The sequence below is a fragment of the Manacus candei genome, unplaced genomic scaffold (assembly GCF_025592945.1).
Source record: "Manacus candei isolate 608988 ecotype Guabito, Panama unplaced genomic scaffold, ASM2559294v1 h1tg000062l, whole genome shotgun sequence".
Lineage (NCBI taxonomy): Eukaryota > Metazoa > Chordata > Aves > Passeriformes > Pipridae > Manacus > Manacus candei.
The window spans coordinates 1,453,113-1,469,658 of NW_026138110.1; the positions used below are offsets into that span (position 1 = coordinate 1,453,113).

At 39.2% G+C, this 16,546-nt stretch overlaps 1 protein-coding gene across 14 annotated transcripts in view; it reads left to right on the forward strand.

The window, feature by feature from the left end:
• The first annotated feature begins 2,519 nt into the window (after positions 1 to 2,519).
• The window catches only part of LOC127478752 (bifunctional heparan sulfate N-deacetylase/N-sulfotransferase 3), a 256,760-nt gene continuing 242,733 nt past the window's right edge, over positions 2,520 to 16,546 (forward strand). For 11 of the 14 annotated variants that reach the window (XR_007907325.1, XR_007907324.1, XR_007907312.1 and 8 more), the window contains exon 1: positions 2,523 to 3,221. The gene's annotated coding sequence lies outside the window, so the exon portion shown is untranslated. Of the gene's footprint in view, positions 3,222 to 4,211; positions 4,239 to 16,546 lie in introns of those variants that run through there. The other 3 variants (XR_007907315.1, XR_007907328.1, XR_007907317.1) reach the window with 3 other exon arrangements.

Genomic DNA, 16,546 nt, shown 5'->3' on the forward strand with positions numbered 1-16,546 from the left:
CTAATAAAATCTGCCATAGGTTTTAGTTTCTTAAATGTGCCCTTTAACAGGTTATAGGGATAGCAGAATCTGAGACTCATGCCTGTAGAATGATCTAAGGTGTTAAAGGCATCACCTTGCTGTTTCTTTTCCATTTCACTTGCTTCACTGGTATCAGGAGGTGCTTGTCTAGTGTCCCTCTGTTTATTGAGGTGCTCAAATATTCCTGCAGCTGAAATACTCATAGAAAAATTTGCACACAAAAACCTGAGTGTCCATTGGCTCAGTGACAGCACCTGCAAAAAGCCAGGTCACTGTGCTACAAATTTCCTGTGCCTTTGGGGGAATCTTACAGCATCCTTTAGTGAACAGTGCAGGCTTTGGGGGTTTGCCCTCTGCATGTTGCATTCAGTCTTCTTATATTTGTGATCTTTTCCTGAAATGAATCAGACACATGAAATATGTTGCATCTTTTGTTCTGCAGCGTAAACACAGTTTTCAACTCAGCAAATATGCTTTCAAATTAGAAACTGTTTGGGATACCAATTTTTGCTGTCTTTTGGAAAATGAAATTGCATGCAGAACTGTTGAATTTGCACACATTACACGTCCTACCTCTTCTGCAGACAAATCTCCCTGGAGTAATGTGATCTTACCAAAACAAAATGACATTGTTATATTCCTTTGATATAGCTTTTAGATTTATGGTTAGAAACCAGTATTTTTACTAAAGAAATATTGACTTATGAGAGAAATATGTCCCAGAAGAGCTGGACAAAGTGTTAACAAAAAGCTCACTGAATGGGTCTAACCCTGTGAGACAAATCTGTTGAAAAACACAACTTTGGAGTCTGTGGCTGAAAGAAAGAGGAGCTGAATCTGAGAGAGGATGCGAATAACTCTGTAAGCAAAGTGACATGATTCCATCTGCCCGATTTGGGTGACTCCCAAGCCGAGGCAATCTTTTTCTTGGTTGCCTGTAACAAACAAAACATGGGCATTTTCAAGGACACAAGTGGTTGAAACAGTTTGTCCTTGTTCAGGCTGTCTGAGAGCTGGCAAGTCCTGCCACCCAAATGCCCCAAACCGCAGCATGGGAGCCCTAGTTCGGGCCCTGGCTCTGGAGGGAAGATGCCATCTGTCAAAGTACACAGTCCAGTTTTCCTCCTTTTTCATCTCCCATCCACATGCTGAGCAAAACTAATGGTCCTGGTAGGACTGAAAATGGAAAGGTCAAACCAGAACGTGGTGTGCTACAGGAAATGGTAGCTCAGCCTGCAGAAAAATCTGGTGAATCTGGGGAGAAACGAACTGAATGTTTTCAGTATTGCTCTGTTACTTTTTTTTTCTCTTCAGGGCTATTGACGTTTCAAAGTGTTACTTTGCTTTGTTTCATCTGTGCCTAGTAGAGTAGGTTGGAACTTTGTTAGAGCACGTTCCAGTTTGTCCTTAATATACAGCAGATAAAGAGAAAATAATGCATCCGTGCATAAAAATCACTTTGTGCCAGGATTCTATCTGAGAGCATCTGGGAAACGTTGAAAGCTTTATTAGAGTGTGATGACGTGTGTTTTGTGAAACACAAAGAATAGATAGTAAATTACCTTGTCAATCTTACTTCCTTTCCTTCTCTCATCTCTGTTGCCTTTACCTTTCTCTTAAGCTGCCCAGGGCAACCTCACACTTATTTTTCAGGGGAAAAGCAAGTCCATCTGTCCTTTTCCCTCGATGTTAAGATTAATACTGTACTGTCAACATGTTGTCTACCCCCCCAGGCTGGTCCAGCCATTTCAGCAAGTAAGACTTGCCTTGAGGGTTTTTTTAGTGCTTTCAAAAGGCGATTGATGTGCTCTGGTACAGGAGAACAGAACTGTGTTACTGCCATGGTTACAATTCCCCTGCGGTTCACAGATAGAGTGGTCTCTTCCCACTAAAAGAGTTTATCTTGTAGCCAAAATGCTGTTTAAAAAACCCAAATGCCTGTTCTTTTCTCCCTCTTTGTTACATAGCAGACTCCCAAGGAAGTAAAGCATCAGCATCCCTGATGCTTAGATTAACTTGTGGTCTTCGTTTAACAGTAGTCTACATTTTTCCTAACTTCTCTTTGCATTGACTTCATGGGAGAAGACTGATCTTATGACTTTTCATCACTGTTTACTATAACATTTTTTTACCTGGTTATATAGAAGCTTTGTTGAGGGATATTTATTTTCAGAGGCACAGTTATCATTTATTCAGATGGAAATGGAGAGCAGTCCTGGGCTTCCCAGAGTGAACTGCTCGGCTCTCAGAGTTGGGAGACCGGGGGGAAAAAACCCACAAACCTCAATCTCTCAGGCATGGTGTTGGGGAATGTTTTATGGAAGGTGATTTTCCTAAATTTCTGGATAGGCCGAGAGTGGCACCAGGCCTAGACCGCTGCTCCCTGTCCCCTCACCCCTCCCCTGCTGCCACAATTTTGGGGTGGCCCCGCTGGCGCCATCTTGTGGCTACCCCACCGGCGCCATTTTGGGGTGGTCCAGCTGGCGCCATCTTGTAGCCGCCCCACCGGCGCCATCTTGTGGCGGCACCCTCATGAGGCGGCGCGATGGCGGATCGGTCCCGTGAAGGGAGTGTGGGGCGAGCGGGGCCCTTCCTGCCCCGAGGGAGGGGATTACATGGACGCTTTAGCTGTGGGGATGATTAAAATATTATCCTGACTTTACAAAGGGGGCAGAAATAGCTGGCAGCTGGGTCGTGGTTGGCGAAGGGTGGGCCGAGAGAGATGATGAGTCTTAAACTCCCACACCTGACCTATGATGAAGGTGTGGAGCAACAGGGTACCTTTGGGCCATTGCCACTTTGAAAAGGCACAGCTGGTGACTGCTTTTCCTAAAAATACGTGCTGCAAATGTTGGGAGGTGGCGGAGACAAGATTTTATATAATAAATATATAATAATTATGTGTATAATTTATATAATAAGTAATGCTCCTGAGGGACAATCGATCGGGAAAGGGGCATGAAGGCCATGGGGACCTCAGAGGGAGAAGCAGGTGTTGGGGATTACATGATCAAGGGAAGGCAATAAAACACACCCTGGCCTTGTTAGTGTTGCTTTTTAGGAGAAGATGGAGCTGCTGCTTTCATTTTCTGAGCTGTGGAAAGACGGGAGAGACCAGAGCAGAGCAGAGCAGGAGGAGCTGGTGAAGGCAGCAGTGCAGTTGGCTGATCCTGAGCACTCTCCTGTGGAAAACTGTGAAGGTTAGTGATAGACATTTTACTGAGGGGTTTGTTGCTGCACACCACTATGGCTGAGTAATTAAAATGTGTGGTTAACTGTATGATTATGAATGCTTATAGTTGCTTAAGTTAAGGAAAAGCGGGGAAACTAGTTGAAGCTTCTGGCTAGTTTATAAGAATATAGAAATGTCCAGGGGAAAAAATATCTTTCTCTGTTTGTTCTCTGAGGGATTATAAAGCATGAGTAATCTTTAATGTTCAGTTGAGAATTAAAGTTAGGAATTACACTTTTCTTCTAAAATAGCAGTAAAGAATTTTGCTCTGACTTCCAGTGTGTTTATTCTTTTAGTTTTAATGGAGACTGTAGCCAAGTTCCAAACCTGCCTTACTATTGCTCTGTAGATGTGGAAGAATACTACACTGGGTGGCCCAAGTATTCAATGTGGTGTAGCAGAAATATTTACTGTAGTAGTTATTCAGACAAAATAAGAAAGAACATAAATGTGAAACATTTTTTGAAGAAGAACAAATAATATGAATTTTTAATGGGGTTTTCTTGTGCTTATGACAATCTCTGCCAAGGTATGAATTACTAGCAGTTTTTTGGGCAGCCCATGAGGCACATTACACGCAGTTGCAACTATTTTTAAATATTTTATAACATTTCTTACTGTTGAAATAAAAATTTGCAATCACTATTCAAGAGTACTTGAAAATAATTATGGGGATATGCATAGAACCTGTAAACAAGAGGAAAAAAAGGTGAATTCAGTCATACAAAAAAAATGTAGAGGTCAGTATGTGCTGTACAATGAGGTAAAAGTTGAGTATAATCTTGTCCTGTGCAAAAAGAAATGAATTGCTTTTTTAAATGTTCAGCACCTTTTGGTTTGGGCAAAATGTGATAGGTTTGTACAAAGGGAAAAAAATTAAAATCAATTTCAAGAAGCTTAATACATTGGAAATGTAAGTATTCAGTAACTCTTTATTGCAGCATTCTACAGGCAGTGTCAGCCAGGATGTCCCTATAGGAAAATGGTAAGTGGTGAGTAGTTGACTGTGCCATTGACTGTAGGTGTAAATATTTTGTGAGTAGGTGAGTAAATATTTTGACTCGAGCAAACCTTGTTAACCCGTGACCCTGACCAATGGAATTTTGTTTGGTTTTTTGTTTGTTTTCAAGACAAATAATTTTGACAGAAGTTGGAAAATTTTTTAAATTTGGTGCAGCCGAGATGGTAAAATCTTTAATTAAATTACTGGGTATTCATTTTACTTATACATCTATTTTACACAGTATTATTTCATTCACATATTTCTGTGGTGGTTATTGCTGAGACTGGTAAGTATCAGGTAAGGAGAGTAGTAAGCACAGTGTGAGTACATTAACCTCTTACCAGCAAACGACTGGCTGGATGAAATTAATGCATTTACCCAAATTGGGTTCTTGGTGCAGTTATTTTTTTAAGCCAAGGTTGATCATCACTTGGTGGTTATCAATCCCAGCTGATCCTGAATTGCACTGTCAGGGAACAGGAGCAGACTGCTTTCCTACAGTGGATCGTGTAGCATAAAGAACTTTGTATTGAGAATGTTTCTTCTGCTCAAACAAAAACTTACATGGGTGTGGGCTGTGCTGTTAATTGTACAGTTTGTGGGGGACTCTTTTGCTGGTTTTAAACAATTACTCACAATTTGGTACTGCAGGTTTTGCATTTCATACTGCTGTACTCATCACCTGCCTGGCACTAATGTCTTAAATTTTAGTGCCACAGCTCTTTCTGTGGAGGGTAGGGGGATGAAGAGTACAATTTGACTGAGAATTAAAAGTCTTTTCAGCAATTCAAGTTTCCTTCCATTTAAACATCATAGAGGAAAAAAGTGCAACTCTGATTTTGTTTTTTTATTTTTTCCCGACTTGGGGAAGAAATGTTTTATTCTTTACTGGAATGTTAAGCAGATCAGGATAAAGAGTTAGTTGCAATGTAGTATTCCTGTGTTTTCTGCCAGATTTCTTTGGATGTACATTGCCAGCACCTCTGACAGGCTGGTATTTGTTAAAATGCGTAACATGAATCTTTAATGTCTCTCTTCCATATTTATCTAATTATTGGTCAAGCAGCATGACTTAGAGGGCAGTTTAAAAATCCATTTTGCCACACAAGTATTCATTTGAAAGCACTTTTCTTTCTTTTTTAAGAAAACTGATGTGTCAGTTACGTCAAAGCAGTTGGCTGTCGTAGGGAAAGTGGGCAGAAAGGACTTTTACCTAGACCCAGTGTAAAATCTTGGTGTTATTCTTTTCAATTTATGAAGCTTAGTGAGATGTGTCTTGTGATTGTGATTTTTACCCTCTCTGACAGCAGACTTGCTGCCTGTTGTGAATTCAGTGAGCAGTCACAGGGTTGCAATGGTTGTCCTTCAACCCACAGTCCCTGAGCACCACTTAGGCTGTGGGGTTTGTCTCAGTGCACAGGAACACACGTGGGGGAGCAAGAAGAACATCAAGCAATGGAAGGAACAAAGGGTTTAAGGATGGTAATAGATAAAACAGCAAGATCCACAACCTGGATCCTGTTTAAATCATGTTGGCATGTTGTGCCAAAGAGAAGGAAATCTGGCAGCAGTATTGAGAACAAATTGGTAAAGCTATTTCTAAATGGGTACCAACTAAATTGCACCCAGAAATTCAATCCATCTTAACTGTTGGAGGTTTCCTAAAAGTAAGAACAGAAGGGAGAAAGAATCTGTCCTTATTGTGAATTCAGATGTTTCTACTAGTGGTAGTCACTGCTGATTTTGGTTGTAATACTGTGAAATAAATATTATTCTGTCATCTTCTGAAAAATACAGTAAAAATTGTTATTTTTCTACTGTTTTTTTTTTTAACTTGTGAGGGAGATGGGTGACAGTTTGGAGAGGCATAAAAACAGCAGGCGAGAGCACTTGCCTTTTATCAGTCATGTTTGCAAGTTGTTCTCTTTTTCTTTCCCACTTCATTTTCTCATGTTTCTATGCTATTTGAGATGAAGATATTATCTGAAGTTTTTTTCATAGAAAAATACTAGTTTCTAATCATAATCTAAATTGGAAATTTTAGCTTTTAAAGTTTAACGGAGAAATTATGGGTAATACTGAGCTGCTTGTTAGACTGCTTGGGTTTATTATAGAATAAACTGAATCCTAAAGAACGTGTGATTCTTGAGATAGCCAGAGGTTGAGAGCTTTGAAAGAGATTGAATTGATGCTGCAAAATACACAAAGTTCAGTGTTGATTTTTCTGGTTTATTTTGGTCAAACACAAGCAGAGCTGCTCCGAATTCCTGAGTGGAGCTGGAACAGTGTGTGCAACTGTTGTCTGTTACCATTGTGTTTTCTTTTTTTGACACAGTAGAGCTGTTGCTGAAGTTTAGAAGGCTGGGCCAAATCTGACAGTCAAAGGGGTTTGTTTTTTTTCTACTCACTAGGATAAGGAATTCTTATTCTAATATTTTAAACATTATAAGTAGCATTATACTTAAATTATACGTATACCAGGCTCCATCTGACAGCCCAGGTAGTTTTATATTGTGGCATGTTTCCCAAACAGTGAGCTGTGCATCCTGTCCTTCCATGTCTAATTAGTGCCATCTCTGCTGCAGTCTTGGCCACGGAAGTGTCTAACTCGGTTCACTTGCAGTTGTTGCTCATCCTTCGTCTGGCACCACACTGTGTCATCTGACTGTCACAACTTGAGAATTGTCACCTAGAGTAATTGCTTGGGATGCTGCTCTGTGTCTTGTTTCCTAAAATCCTGGTGGTTTTCCTTCCACTGAGCTATGAGGCTGCTAATGATATTCCCATGGACTGCTCATAAAATAAATGCAGCGCTGTGATGTGTCAGTACTGACAACAGTGCACGGAGCAGGGCGCAGAACAGCAACAGACTCTGCTGATGCTTGTGTTCTGTGACGGATGTTGGAGCCAAAGGGAGTGTGCAAGAGGAGGACTGGCAGGCTGTCCCACGACAGGATCCATGGGCCAGCTGCTCTCCACAGTGCTGACCTTGCTGCAGGATTGAATGTCACACTTCCCCCTTTCCTCAGCTGAGACCCAAACAGTATTTTGGTATCTGCTTAATGCTCGCTGCCTCAAACACTGTCCTTGATGAAATACATTCTCCCTAAACCGTTCTTCCTCCTTTTTGAAATGTCTGGTATTTTTTATGACCAGTACACACAAAATGAACTCATAACAAATGTTCCTGCAGGAGCCTCTGTAGGAAACTAGGATGCCAGAGGCAGCCAATTCCACAGGTGTCACCCTGTGAAAGGAGAGGAAAAGTTGGTCATCAGCTCCTTAGGCATGTTCTGAATGGTGCTGCTGCTGCTGATCAATGGGTCAGAGACAATGCTGCCTTTGGTACCACTTTCGTAGTCTCTAGGGTTCTTTGGTGATTTTTGAGGGGTTTTGCTGCCTTTGTTTTTTTTTTAACTTCAAGGGAAACCAGTTGGCTAGTGTCTGCAATGCTGAAGGGATTCAAGATTGCTTGGAGATTCTTTTTTAGTTATTTTAGTTTGGGGGTTTTTTTTTTCCTCTTTTAGGAAAATGGCTGAATGGAAGGAGTGGAAACGTAGGCAGGACTTTCTTGTGAAAAATAATGGTGTCTCAGGTGCTGTTTGATTTCTGATATAAAATAGGGAAAATTTATGTCACCAGACATGAAGCTGATGGTGAGGCAGTAGTGTCACAGCAGAGAGTAATTTAACTTTTCTTTCTGAGGCTCTCAAGGTCTTGAAGTGTTTTGAGTGATTGGAATTCAGAGGTTAGACTTCCCCATCACCATCCTCTTTAGGAATGTTAGCCTTCGGTGTATTGGAACTTTTTCCCCCAGTGGTATTTCCTCTGTTCTAGATATATACTGAAAAGGAACTATTTCTAATAGGATGAAAGGTGTGTATATACATATGATTATTACAGTAATGAGGAATGGGAAAGCATAGGAAAAATATAGTAGCCTGGTGCCTTCAGAAGTGTTAGAGTAGATGTGATCTGTGATGTTTTTGAGTCTTGTTCCTGCATCCTAATTCTTGTGAATAATCTAACCTGTTTGCATAAATTATGAGGTTATCTAACTCTCTGACTGTGTAAACTGCTAAGATTCTGTTTTCCTTGGAAATGCTGTGGCTTACTCAATATATTTCTTGTAAGAAATCAAGCACTTAAATTTTAGATATCTAAGAGCTGTGTCTAACATGAGAACAGCAGAAAAGAGTATGAGATGGAGGCTATTGAATGTATTGATGTTTTTCCAGTGCAGTGTGATTATAAGAACATCTGTTTTGAGTAGTGATGTGCTGATCAACTGTGAATACTCTGTGTTCAGTAGCTCTTGACACTTCTCATTTCTCCCATGTGGAGGAGTGATGGAGTGGCTGAAAATAGAGCTGTGGTTTAAAGTACAGATGGGCAGGGATTCAAAACCTTGGGCAGGGGGGATTGTGATGCTGCCTACAGTTGGGCATATCTGTATAGGTTTCAGTGTAGTGATTTTTATTTGTGGCTCTGTGTTTTACATTAAAACAAGGGTTTATCGGTAAATCAGTGTGACTAAGACACATATTAAACCAAATCATTTCAATAATGTTCTAATTCTTTAGTAAATTTGATTGTAACCATCCATCTTTGCTATAGCTTGTTTTATTTAGAGATATGTGAGAGCTAGTAGAAAAGGAAATCATATAAATAGCAAAAAAAACCCCTCTGATTAGTAGTAACTTCGAATGAAATTTTAGGAAAAAAGATAATATGAAACACAACATTGAAATAAAAAATTATTTTTCATATTAAAAAAGCTACTAATTTTCTGTTATAAAAATGTTTCTGGGTAAATACAAGATGTAGAATGAAAAAGGCAAAGTTTTGATTGTTTTGCTTGTTTTCAGAGGAAAATGACCAAATTCTTGTGGTATATGAGAGTTACAGCTTGAGTCTCAGAATGTTAAATGTTAGAAATTTTTTACTTGAAACTTACTGAGACAGTAATATTATCTCAGAGAGAATATATTGGTTAAAAGATAATTTATATAGAGTTTTCAGAGCTCCCTACAGAGATTTTTACCTTCTCAGTGAACAGCCTTGTGTTTTGAGTCTGAGCCAAGTGTGCCAGATCAGGTCTCCATAAATTCAAATTAAGTGATTGTACAAGAGTTGGAATGGAGAAAATGGATGAAATTGCATCTTTTTCAATTACTATATTATGTCATCATAGGAATGGGCCAGAATAATGTTGTCTGAGTTCCTTCTGGCACAGCAAGTTTCTGGTTGTATGGGGCACTGTGGGGTTTGAAATGCTGTGCCTTCAGATCCCCTCAGAACTGAGCAGAGGAAGGTCCTGTATTTGTGTGGAGGCTGTTCTTTCCTCGTGCTGGCTGCCTTTCAACTGGATCCATTCCCTAGGATAGAAAGATGTCACTGATTCGTGTCCTGGCTGTGCATATGAAGGGAGTGGTAATTGTGTTTATCCCTGCAGGCATGGAACTCTTTAGCCCAGAGCATTTTCTGTATCTTCAGTGGTCTTGAAGACTCTTTCAGTGGATTTTAGGTCAAAATCTTCTCCAACTACATGTCTTATTTATCTTTCAGTAATATTTTCCCAAAGCATCTTTTAGTTTTGTTTTTTTTTTCACTCTGTTCAGTGTTTTGTCTATGGGACAACATTTATTGATTAGTTCCATTGGGTATGAGGTGAATACTCTTTTCTGAGCCTATCTTGGTTTAATTTTTGTAACTATTTCTTTTTCCTGTCCCCCTATGCCATCAGCATGAAAGGCTGGATATCATATCTCCTTTGAGTATTTTCAGGGACTGCCAGATGGCCTGCTAACCTTGCTGTGTCCTCTGTCAGTACTTGCTGAGCCAAAACCCCCATCAGGTATCTCTCGGAATTCTGGCAGTCAGTGTTCCAAGCTCTTTGCTTTTTCATTCAGCACAACCCAGAAATGTTTCACAAGATCCTGATGCAACTGATGTGTATCAAAGTCCCTCTGGGTTCTAAAGCTCATTTTAGAAACTATGGTAATCTGAATCTAAAGGATTTGTGCAAGTTGATTAAAAAAATAATAATTTGCATTTCTGTTACGCTGTTCAGTAAAGTATGGCCCAATATCTTTAATTTTCATGTTAACTTTAAGACAGGCCTTAGTTTCTTGTCTAATCCCAGATTCATTAGGAAGAAGCATGTTAAGTGTAATCAACTGGTTATCCTTTCTATGCTTTTTCCTTCACAATTTGCAGTGATGTTCACATTAAAATCTGCTATTTGCTGTCAGTTCTTTTGGGTTGCTTTTTAGAGTATAGGAGCTACCTGTACAAATGCTTTTGAGGTTTACTGATGTGTTCTATGATGTCACCATGTATTGATGTATTTTATGCTTGAGCTGCCAAGCAATAACTGATCTTGAACTGTGAGATGAATGTATTGCCCTTCACAGTGCAGTTTAGTAAGAATATATTGTTAGATTGATTGCATATCAAATATAATAATTTTACCAAATATCTTTTTTCTAGAAATAAAGACTGAGAGTAATACTTAAAATAGGATGAGCTCCCATGTAGGGATTGCAAAGGATCAATCGTATTATATTGGATAATGATCCGTGCTGGGACAAAAGTGACAGGAAAAAAAGGCTGTGTCCTGCAGTGATATTCCCAGAGTTTCAAATTTAAGTCCTGAAAATGAATAGTGAGACATGACTATGGCACTATGCTCGTGTCTGCCTTCTGGATGCTTTGCTTTATGGAACAAAATGTAAGGAGAAATGATGTCTTGAAACTGAACCCTGGCTAATCCAAACCAGAAATGGACTGCACTTCATTAGTAATGAGAATGAGGATCAGTTGGAACCAAGCAGTTGTGAAAAAGTCATGGAACTAATGGTTGTGGTTTGGTTTATATTTAGGTACTTGCTGTGCAAAAGCTGGAACGGTCATCCATAGTAACAGAAGCCTTAGGATATTGTTGCTTGAATAGTGTGCAATGGGGCTTAATGAATTGTATCTGCCTAGCTTATTTAATTATAAAAGGATACCAAAGTTCTTAAATTTCTTGTCACTATCCAGCAGCTCAAGAGATGAAAGCAACTTGGGGGCTTGTGGGATAAAGTTATACAGCAGTAATGGAACCTTGTTTCCTACATTGATCTCCAGTGTCTGCCTATCTGAAAGCAGTTATAGGGCCTGCCAGGAGGACAGAAACCAAGGTGTTCTATTCCTCCTGTTGTATAATGAAGATATATGCAGCCATGTGTGAATTAAGATGGAAGAAGAAAAATAATAAACTGTGGAGAAATAGAAATCCCTATATTATTGGGAAAATGTGGGGTCATACTGTGGATCAGAGCTAATATGTGGTAATAATGGCCATGGTATGCTTAACACTTTGGAACTTATTGTATTTCCCATTTGGATTAAATTAAATACATACATCATTCTAACAAACCTCTCCCAGCAAATTGTGAACTTTGGAAGTGGGGAAGGGAATTAATGGCAATGTATTTCATAGTGGTGTTCCTCTGTCTAGTGATTCAATTATTTCCCCATAAAGAATTTACGGTTTTTACACAACAGATGTTGGTCAGCCTGTGAACAGACATTTGCTGAAGGTGGAGTGAAAAATGACCTTCAAATACAATAAACTCAATAGCTATTATTTATCTTATTGTCTAAGAGATGGGCCTAATAACCCATTTCAAAATATGAGGAAAAGAGAACTAGGACACAGCTGAATTGCAGTGCTAAAATGCTACGATCCTGATCTGAAATACAAGAGGAATCTGAGATACTGAATCCTGGTAGTTAATCTTTTGGATTTGTGACTGAAGGAAACAACAGTGCAAGACAGCTGTCTTGAAACAGTCTGAGTATAGGAAGGTAGTTGTGAAAAATCCATTCCATCTTGATTTTTGAAAGTGAAATAAATTTCTATGAAATTATCTACTTGAACAGGTCAGGAAAGGGGCTTAGAGAAGGGTCATGTTTAAATAATTGCAAGTTAAACCAGTTATGACATAGAAGGAAGATTCCTGCACTAAGGTAGACATTTCTGAGAAGACACCAGCTAAGTAACAAGTATTCATTTACCTTTGTTTTTTTTAGAGTCATTTGCGAGACCAAAAAAAAGTACATTTTTTTTTCTAGTCATTAATGATAAAGGGGACTTAACTTGGACTGCAACCCCTACTGTCACCCTGGGAGAAAAGGAAACAGTTTCTGTTAATACTGGGTCTCCCACCCGCCAAGGAACAGGGCCAAGTGCCACTTGGGGGCTGGTGTTAGTTCCCAGCAGTTCTCTGGACCTGGTGGAATTCAGGCCATAGCCCAAGAAGGTTGAAGAAGCAAAGATGTAGCAAGCACCTGGTTGATGTTAATTGCTTCATTTGAGGCAGGGTGGGAAACAATAACTATGTAACAAGCAAAGCACCAGAGGGTTGGGTAGGGAAAATCCTCCCATGTCTGCATATTTTCCTTTACTTAAGCATCTAGTGGTTTGGATTTCAGACCTATCCTCTTGCCAGATGTTTTACAGTTTAATGCAATTATGAGCAGGCAGTAAAAATGGTATTCTTACTGAAAAGCAAAGCAGCAAACACTTTGGGATGTTTTGGTATTAACAAAGAGTGGGAACTTGTAACAGTTTACATAAATTTTCATGGGTATAGTAAATATTGTGGGTTGTGTTTTTTTTTCCTCTTGGAAACTTTGTCAAATAATACTATGTGAAATCTTAGGGCTAGAATATGTACAGTAATGTCAAAGATGGGGCTTAAAATGTTCCAGTCTGTGGAGCTGCATTGCTCTAGGACAGTTTGTGTGGCTGAGTTCTGGTCTTGTCCTTCATTACTGGACCGGAAATCTCTGTCCTACACATGTTTAATTAGGTATTGCCACTAAGCTTCTCACTTTAGAGATCTAGTGGCTCTCATCATCCACCTTTCTCTTACCTATCACTTCATGATGCAGCAATGTGTAAAAGCTTCCGTAGTGCCAGTCTGTTAATAAAATATATGCTTTTTTTCTCTCAAATTAACATTTTTCAGCTGTCAGCTACTAGAAGACATTTTGTTTATCATAACTCGGCCAGGCTCTGCTGTTTTTCTGAAGCTCCATGCTGGGAAGTTGAGCTAAGATGTTCTTTACATCAGTGTAGTAATAATGACTTGAATGGAGTTTCTCTAACTTTCTTTTTGTTTGAACCTACCCGATGATCAAGTAATCAGATATAATCTTCCAGACCTGCTCTGAGGGAATAGCTCTGTATTCTCCCACATTTAAGTGGCAAACAGAAGAAGGGACTATTGTAATGAATGTCAAGGATTTTAATTTGTCACTCCCTTCCACAACCTGTGAGTTCTTGTGCTTAGAGCATTTTTATGAATAATGCTTGAAACGAAGCTGTTACCATTTGGAGTTTGCACGTCAGAGCAAAGCAATACTCTAGTTACTTGTAAATTATTACTCTGTCAGGAGGAGGGAGGAAAAAAGAAGCAGGATTCAGTTGTCCGTGTGCTGTGCTGTGTGATTGATAGGCCTCTTAATTGGTAGGAGGTGCTGTGCTTTCTGAGAGCCAACAGGTAAATTTTGCAGGAAGAGAGATGTATTTATTTTGCAAGACCATGCTGGGGAGTACTGAAAAAAATTAAAACTTCCTAAGGATATTTTATTACAGTTGATTATGGATGGCACACTTACTAGGAACTATATTCATAAACTACCACTTGCTAACATCTGCTTTTCTTTCCTGCTATAGTTTACGGCTTATTTCTTGGTGACAGGTCTGTGTTGTAAAATATGCCTTGTATTTGATTAAAAAAGACATATATTGCTCATGTTCTTTACTACTGGAGCTGTCTCATTCAGCTATCTTGGTGCACTATGAGAGGGAGTAAGGACTGGAATGCCGTTGGATTTTACCCTAGGAGTTGAAGAGGGGCAGACCTTACCCTGTTATTTAATTAAGTTGTTTTCAAGGCATTAGGGAGATAATAGTCTGACTTTAGTTATTGGGATGAGGACTGTATTTACATCCAGGAACGTAGACTTGCATTGTAAGTTATGCATGTGGGAGTGTAGTATAACAATTCCTTCTCCTCTAAGTGCTGTGTGTTTTATTTTAAAAGGAGATAATAATTACTCCAAGTTTTAAAAAAAAATGTTTTCAACACATCAGAGAAGTTTAACTCTTCTCAACACTTTTTTCACTCGGCTGTGAATATCTTTATTGCAGCCAAGCAGTCCTACCAATTGAGCCAATTTCTCCTTTCTACTTCAGAGGAAAACCTCTAGATCTCATCAAGGCCACCAGCAGGGTTGCTTGGAAAAAGTCACCCCTCTGTGAGAAATGAGTGTGGTGCTTATGTGAGCCCTTGGAGCTGGATAATGCAGAGGCTGAAGCACTGCATTTAGCACTATGTGTGTCAGTGCCTGCATCTTGATTAAGTGGTGCCCCTGTGGACAATATGGGAGTAGTCCCATGATGGCTATAGGATTTGAACATCTCAAAACATTTAAAGTATTCTGCTAGAGGGATGTTATAGTTCTGTTAATTGTGGTACTGAAATGTTTCCCTATGCACATGCAAAATGCTGTTTGTTAGCTCGATGAAAACAGTAAGAAAAGATAATTTTACAAGCTCTGAAGTGCTCTGTTTGAGATCAGTGATGATGGCAATAGCAAACAAAATAGTGCAATAAATAGTAAACTCTGTTACCCTGAAACTGAAGAAAGAAGGAGAGGCTGAGCTGGCAAGTTTTAATTGTAGTTGAAGTTCATTTCTTCTCGAATTTACTTCTTTGGTTAAAGAATCTTTTCTTTAGGCAGTAGGGCTTTGCAAATTTTCCTACTGTGATTTTTATCATTGCTTTCTACATAAGTTAGGTTTGAATTAATAATAGTCTGTTATGCAGTTTTAATATACCCTAAATATACTCTGCAGACTCACTGTCTCCACCTATGGTGGTTTTGGCCTGCTGGCCATGTGTGAATCAGAGTTTCAGTATGTGGTTTGAGATCACTTCCTGCTTGTTTAGTTTGGGTCGTTGAGCTAAGAAATAAGAACAGAGGGTGAGGGAGGCTGATTTGGTATTACAGACATTGGTTTGGAATTTGGTAAATTCCATTTTTGTTGCAGACAATGCCATTATTTTCTGGTGTAATTGTAGCAAGTCACCTGGTTTACCTTTCCTCAGTTTCACAAAGAGAAAGGTGCTAATGATGTCGTATTTTATGACCCAGTGGAAGAAAAGGGATCATACAAAAACTTGTGGAAAAGGGGTTTCAGTAAGCAAAGCTGAAATTTTGCATGCCAGATTCTGTAGGAAATAATCACAACAAATAGTTTGAGTCATCTTCAGGCATCTCTTCTGAGTCACCAAATCATTCTTAGAGAAAAAAAGAACTTTTTTTTTTTTTTAAAGTAATGAAAATGTCTTTCAGTGAAAAAGAAAATTTAAAACCCCACTATATTTGTACTGGGTCACTGGAAGTGGCCTAACCAGCCTGAAAGGGAAGATGTTGCAGCAAAGCAGGTAGGTCTCAATCATCACTCCACTGACAACTGATCCAGAGTGTTCCCAGAGTTCAGCTCAGGTGTCAAGGCTGGGTGAAGCTGCACCAGGTGCTTTCTGCAGCAATATAACAACCAAGAGGGTTGACAACTTCTGCTGTGTCAGTGACACACATTGATTAATGTCCTTGCTAGAAAGACATTTGTGAGGAGGGTAGTGTAGGGACATTAAAGTCATTCTTCTTGTCAGCAGTAAAGGCTGCATGGTCTTCTGTGCTCTTCCCAGTGTTTGCAGTATCTGGTTCTTACAATCAAACTAGTTGTCTTTCATTTCACTTGTAGAGGCACATAAAAGTGGAATTCATTGTGATATGAAATGTGAGAAATAAGAAATTAGTATGGACCAAATTTCTCTGCTGTTTAAATCCAAGGAGCAACAATAAAATAAAAAACAAAGCAATATTGTGAGATTCAAATTCAGCGGAGTAAAATTTTAACAGCAATTACTGTTATCTTCTTGATGGAAATAGGTGTCTGTGGTTTTTGGTTTATTTGTCTTGTTAAAATTAAAGGAGAGGGGAGAAGTTTGGGGAGCATTTTGGTGTGGGGTGGTGCTTTGTTTTGCTTTGGGGTTTAGTGGTGTTTTGGGTTTTTTTTTGAGAGAGTTAAAGGGGGTGTTTTCCCCCAGAATGAGGTTGTTTGAAAGATACTTTTAAACTGGTTTGGTTTTACAGCATTGTGATTGTATGGCTGGTTTAGGCAAATACATTAGTTTGTATCAGGTTCATGTGTATTTGCAAAACTT